This window comes from Ambystoma mexicanum, chromosome 11 (assembly GCF_040938575.1).
Source record: "Ambystoma mexicanum isolate Mex_15411 chromosome 11, UKY_AmexF1_1, whole genome shotgun sequence".
Classification (NCBI taxonomy): Eukaryota; Metazoa; Chordata; class Amphibia; order Caudata; family Ambystomatidae; genus Ambystoma; species Ambystoma mexicanum.
In genome coordinates, this window is record NC_090934.1 from 193,584,441 (window position 1) to 193,591,700 (window position 7,260).

Here is a 7,260-nt window from a genome sequence, read left to right on the forward strand (position 1 = left end):
ACTTCTACTCCCATCCAGGGCCAGTAGAAATGGGCAGAGAGCCTCTGCTTAGTCTTCTTGGTACCAAGATGACCAGTTAAGGGCACTTCATGCGCCAACTGCAGCAGGAAGGGCCTGTAAACCTGGGGTACCCCCAACCTCTTGAAGGCACCAGGTTCAGGCTCAGTGGGCTCACTAACAAGGAGCTCACTCTCCCAATAGATCCGGAATGTCCTAGGCACCTCCCCTTGTGCCCAGGACAAGGCCTGTTTCCTCCGACTCTCGAGAGAGTGGCACCCTCTCTGACCCTTACAGAAGTCCGACCGGGAGGGTCCCCCTTCAGCCAGCAGGCATTGAAAGTCAGGCTGGTACTCTGGGTTGAGCACCTCTCCCACAGGAGGTTTTGAAAAACTGTGGCTTTGAAAAACCTTGCTCCACCAGGGCGACTCCTTACAATCCCGATAGTTATAAGTGCAAGATTAAAAGTTTCAAAATCCGGTCACTGAAGTCGCAGGTCAACTGTATAAGGACGGTAAAAAGCCTAACCGTCCCATACGTTGAAAAAATTAATTAATGAAAATACAGGACTCTGCGCCAACAACTCAAGTTGAGTTAAATCTTAGATTATGCTTTATTGATCATCCATGACCATTGAGCCCATAATTGATAACATGTTTCGGCTCCACTGAGCCTTTTTCAAATCCGGGCTACCCATAATTGTAATATAGGACATACAATATATCATAGTCAAAAAATAATTTGTATGAACGACATCATAAAGTATAACATAATACCAGTTTTCAAATATCGTGACCACAAAATATGCATAATAACATGAAAGAAATTAGACAGAAAAACAAGGATGGGCAAAAGGGAAGGGTTCATGGGTGTAGAAAAATAGGCAAACATATCATAATTCATTGTTATGTTTGAGTAAACAGAAAAAGAGCACAAAAAACAGAAACAAAAACACAAACAAAAAGAAAAAAGAACCCATTAGTAATCATTATTCTTCAATTCATTGAATAATATAACCAAATTCTACAATGGTCCCTTGAGACAAACTGACAACTTGGTGGATGTCCTTACCCGAAATTTGATGTAACCAGTTCTTATGACTATTTGTCCATGTAGTAGTAACGGGGTACAATCCCCAATATCAATCTAAACAAAAAATGTAAGTAGCGAAGGTAAATAAAACTGATTGTCCAATTTAGAATATACATTAATTGTGTATATCAAGGTTGCCTATGGCAACTAAGCATTTTCACTTATGAGAATAAATCCCGCCCTTCACCAAACGGGCAAAACAACTCTACTTAATGGTCACAGGCCATTTCTGCCTTATTCAAAACAATTCATTATGAGTTCCGTAGTGAAGACAATTGTAATTAGCCATCATTACGTGAAATGATGACGCATTTCAAATATAGAACACGTATTTCAAGTACGGAAAGCACAACATATAGCTTATTTTGTTGCTACTCGTCAAGTACCATTAAAGCTAAATCTCATTGAAAGGTGAACCATGAGATAAGCGGTCCTCTCTTACCAGTTCCTGGAACACAAACAGTCACACGCGTCGGCAGGTAAGCCGAACGCTTACCAGGTATGCCTTCTTATACTAGGCGTCATCACTGTGCGCGGTTACCACGGCGACGCAAGGACAAGCGTCGTCATTGAAAACCGCATTCTATCCCCCAGCATTCTACAAATTACATATGCTATATAATTCAAAATATTTGAATAAAGCCTGAAAAACTAACAAAGCATGTATACGCTTCTCCTAACCCAATTTATATTTGTTGAATACTTAAATGGTTACTATCACAATAATGTATAATCACGGGCACTAATGCACCTAACTACAAAAGGTTGGTGAGCATTACACGCAGCATTCAAATAACATACTGAGCTACCAATTATAATGGGGTATCCCTTTAACAACACCCTGAAATACATGTAACCTCCTAATAAACAATGAGCCGTGTTCTAAATCAAGTATAACAATGAAAATTATTCGAGCTTGAGAAGCCAGATTGCAATGTACTACATCTCACAAGAATGAAACCATTTCATTATCTGTATTAAGTCCTGTATTTGTCGAATTGAAGTAACAAATTGCTCTTGCTTCCGCTTGTCGTAATGCCTTCACTCTGTCACCACCTCTTTTGTTCAAGGATACTTGTTTAAGACCAATGAATCTAATTTCCGATTTGAGATGTAGCTGATGTGTTTTTTGCCAATGTTCAGCTAACGGAAGTGATGGGTCTTGACTGCCAATTTTGGCTAAATGTTCACGGATACGGATTCTCAACTGTCTCTTGGTGCTACCAATATATAGTTTGTGGCAGACACAGATGATGCCATATACTACAAAAGTTGTTTTGCAATTAATTCCTTGTTTAATGATCCAACATTTTCCATTTTTATCTTCGAATTCCGTTGTTCTTTGGTATGCATATTTACATTGTGGACAAACTCCACATTTCCTGAAACCAGAATCTTTCTTGTGTAACCATGTACCTTGAGTAGTGCTCTCAATGTCCGGTAATAACGATGGACTAAGGATAGATTTAAGTGTATTTGCTCTTCTGAAGGTAATGCGTGGATGATCACTCACAAACTCACCAATATGACTGTCCAATTTAAGTAGGTACCAATGTTTGTTCAAAATTTTTCGTAATCTCTGGTGGTCTGAACAATATTGAGTGATAAAGCTAATCGGCATGTTAGCTTCCAAATTATTCCCTTGTCTCTGTCTCAAAGTATCCTGCTGCTGCATCAATTTGGTTCTCTTATATGCTTTACTTATGTCTTTTTGGGCATATCCCCTCCTTCTAAAACGTCGTTGTAATAGATTACATTCCTCTTCAAATTTTAAGTTACTATTACAATTTCGTCTCGCTCTGATATATTCACCCAATGGTATATTGGTGATAGTTGGTCGAAAATGACAACTTTTAGCATGTAATATTGAGTTAACTTCAGTTGGTTTTCTGAATGTAGTTGTTTGTAGTACTTGATCTTCCAAATATATTGTCAAGTCCAAAAAATGTATCCGCTGTTTGTTGCATTCTCCAGTAAATTGAATATCAAAACAATTAAGATTTAACTTGTCCACAAATGCGTGAAATTCCTCAATGAAAAATGATTCAGTATATATTGCTTTGTCTTCCAACATCCCCATGAAGATAACCAAGGGCTATGTCACTTCATTCATATTTGCAAGATTCCACCAACCTTATACGGAAACTAAAAAACTTTACTTGGCAGAGTACCTTCCTTCTAGCGACTCTAGATGTGAAGGCACTGTACACGTCTATTCAGCATAAATGGGCCATGATTGCAGTTGACTATACTTTCAGGCATGAGTCAGCCTCGTATTACAACCATTTGAACATGATTAAAGAAATGTTACACCTCACGTTTGATCTCAATGTCTTTACCTTTGACAACAAGGTATACCAACAGACCAAGGGGGTAGCTATGGGTACTAAATATGCCCCAGCATTGGCGAATATCTTCATGGGGATGTTGGAAGACAAAGCAATATATACTGAATCATTTTTCATTGAGAAAATCCAATTTTGGACAAGGTACATCGACGATGTTTTTTGCATCGTCGATAGTAGCATAGAGGAATTTCACGCATTTGTGGACAAGTTAAATCTTAATTGTTTTGATATTCAATTTACTGGAGAATGCAACAAACAGCGGATACATTTTTTGGACTTGACAATATATTTGGAAGATCAAGTACTACAAACAACTACATTCAGAAAACCAACTGAAGTTAACTCAATATTACATGCTAAAAGTTGTCATTTTCGACCAACTATCACCAATATACCATTGGGTGAATATATCAGAGCGAGACGAAATTGTAATAGTAACTTAAAATTTGAAGAGGAATGTAATCTATTACAACGACGTTTTAGAAGGAGGGGATATGCCCAAAAAGACATAAGTAAAGCATATAAGAGAACCAAATTGATGCAGCAGCAGGATACTTTGAGACAGAGACAAGGGAATAATTTGGAAGCTAACATGCCGATTAGCTTTATCACTCAATATTGTTCAGACCACCAGAGATTACGAAAAATTTTGAACAAACATTGGTACCTACTTAAATTGGACAGTCATATTGGTGAGTTTGTGAGTGATCATCCACGCATTACCTTCAGAAGAGCAAATACACTTAAATCTATCCTTAGTCCATCGTTATTACCAGACATTGAGAGCACTACTCAAGGTACATGGTTACACAAGAAAGATTCTGGTTTCAGGAAATGTGGAGTTTGTCCACAATGTAAATATGCATACCAAAGAACAACGGAATTCGAAGATAAAAATGGAAAATGTTGGATCATTAAACAAGGAATTAATTGCAAAACAACTTTTGTAGTATATGGCATCATCTGTGTCTGCCACAAACTATATATTGGTAGCACCAAGAGACAGTTGAGAATCCGTATCCGTGAACATTTAGCCAAAATTGGCAGTCAAGACCCATCACTTCCGTTAGCTGAACATTGGCAAAAAACACATCAGCTACATCTCAAATCGGAAATTAGATTCATTGGTCTTAAACAAGTATCCTTGAACAAAAGAGGTGGTGACAGAGTGAAGGCATTACGACAAGCGGAAGCAAGAGCAATTTGTTACTTCAATTCGACAAATACAGGACTTAATACAGATAATGAAATGGTTTCATTCTTGTGAGATGTAGTACATTGCAATCTGGCTTCTCAAGCTCGAATAATTTTCATTGTTATACTTGATTTAGAACACGGCTCATTGTTTATTAGGAGGTTACATGTATTTCAGGGTGTTGTTAAAGGGATACCCCATTATAATTGGTAGCTCAGTATGTTATTTGAATGCTGCGTGTAATGCTCACCAACCTTTTGTAGTTAGGTGCATTAGTGCCCGTGATTATACATTATTGTGATAGTAACCATTTAAGTATTCAACAAATATAAATTGGGTTAGGAGAAGCGTATACATGCTTTGTTAGTTTTTCAGGCTTTATTCAAATATTTTGAATTATATAGCATATGTAATTTGTAGAATGCTGGGGGATAGAATGCGGTTTTCAATGACGACGCTTGTCCTTGCGTCGCCGTGGTAACCGCGCACAGTGATGACGCCTAGTATAAGAAGGCATACCTGGTAAGCGTTCGGCTTACCTGCCGACGCGTGTGACTGTTTGTGTTCCAAGAACTGGTAAGAGAGGACCGCTTATCTCATGGTTCACCTTTCAATGAGATTTAGCTTTAATGGTACTTGACGAGTAGCAACAAAATAAGCTATATGTTGTGCTTTCCGTACTTGAAATACGTGTTCTATATTTGAAATGCGTCATCATTTCACGTAATGATGGCTAATTACAATTGTCTTCACTACGGAACTCATAATGAATTGTTTTGAATAAGGCAGAAATGGCCTGTGACCATTAAGTAGAGTTGTTTTGCCCGTTTGGTGAAGGGCGGGATTTATTCTCATAAGTGAAAATGCTTAGTTGCCATAGGCAACCTTGATATACACAATTAATGTATATTCTAAATTGGACAATCAGTTTTATTTACCTTCGCTACTTACATTTTTTGTTTAGATTGATATTGGGGATTGTACCCCGTTACTACTACATGGACAAATAGTCATAAGAACTGGTTACATCAAATTTCGGGTAAGGACATCCACCAAGTTGTCAGTTTGTCTCAAGGGACCATTGTAGAATTTGGTTATATTATTCAATGAATTGAAGAATAATGATTACTAATGGGTTCTTTTTTCTTTTTGTTTGTGTTTTTGTTTCTGTTTTTTGTGCTCTTTTTTTGTTTACTCAAACATAACAATGTATTATGATATGTTTGCCTATTTTTCTACACCCATGAACCCTTCCCTTTTGCCCATCCTTGTTTTTCTGTCTAATTTCTTTCATGTTATTATGCATATTTTGTGGTCACGATATTTGAAAACTGGTATTATGTTATACTTTATGATGTCGTTCATACAAATTATTTTTTGACTATGATATATTGTATGTCCTATATTACAATTATGGGTAGCCCGGATTTGAAAAAGGCTCAGTGGAGCCGAAACATGTTATCAATTATGGGCTCAATGGTCATGGATGATCAATAAAGCATAATCTAAGATTTAACTCAACTTGAGTTGTTGGCGCAGAGTCCTGTATTTTCATTAATTAATTTCTCCCACAGGAGGGTCTTCTGCCTCTTCTCCCTCAGGAGTTGAGTTTGGGTTTTCCACTGGACCTAGCCCGTCCAGAGCATGGATCCCAGTGGGTGCTGTAGGAACAGCAGAAAGAGAAGGAGACCCCTTCACAGAGGTGACCTTCCTGTTCTTCCGTCTTCTCACCTTTGGCTCGGGTACCTGACTCACAGCCAGAACCGGTGTCACCTGTAACCTAGTAACTGCAGCAACAGTCATGGGGAGACCATCAGAGATCAACCTCAACTCCACTAGATCATTTCCTATCGGAATGTTAGCAGGGAAATTGTCCTGAACCAGGACAGGAAGCTTTGCTGTCTTGTCTTCAATCATGAGTGTGACTAAGGCTACAGGCGATAATTTGGGAGGCCCACCAGCTAACTTGGTAGTTCTCAGAGGAGCACCTACATAGTCCTCGGGCTTGAGCAGGGTCCTATCCACCACTGTCATGCTTGCCCCAGTGTCTCTCAAGCCAGTAGCAGGCTGGCCATTCAAGAGGACACTTCTCAAAAACCTACGGGTGTTCTGTGGGTTTGTCACCAGTACTTTTGCATACTGGTCCTAGGCCCCAAGGATGTTGTAACATAAGGGAGAGCCCTGAAGGCGGAACCTTAGGCTGAGTACAGTAATATATAACTAGGGGTGTGGTAGCCGCCGATGGAGTTAGAACATTCCTTAAGTATGGAGTGTTGTACTATTTGAGAGAAACTGTACTGGTGTTAGTACTTATCACCAGAAACCCAGCATGTAAGTATTTCGAGTGGTGCTCACATGTGGAGAGATTACAGGACTTTTAATCACAAATCTGTTATGTGCCCCATAAATCCAGGGACATGTGTTTATTTACATGTATTGTAAGTAGAAATTAAGTAAAAATGATGTTAAAACAACTAAGGAGGACACTGGGCCTCATGATGACTCCGGCGGCAACCTGCCGGTTTTCCCGGCTCGGTTACCGCCGGACTCGTATCACCATTCTGCCTCTGTGATTCCCGGAATTACCGGGGCATTACAACCCCGGTGACCCGGGAATTCCGGAGGCGG

At 39.1% G+C, this 7,260-nt stretch overlaps 1 long non-coding RNA gene across 1 annotated transcript; it reads left to right on the top strand.

Moving 5' to 3' along the window:
* Positions 1-5,532: 5,532 nt before the first annotated feature.
* On the top strand, positions 5,533-6,164 carry LOC138504683 (uncharacterized). Its single transcript, XR_011279898.1, has 2 exons — positions 5,533-5,671; positions 6,054-6,164. It is a non-coding gene; the product is annotated as an uncharacterized lncRNA (long non-coding RNA).
* Positions 6,165-7,260: the final 1,096 nt, after the last annotated feature.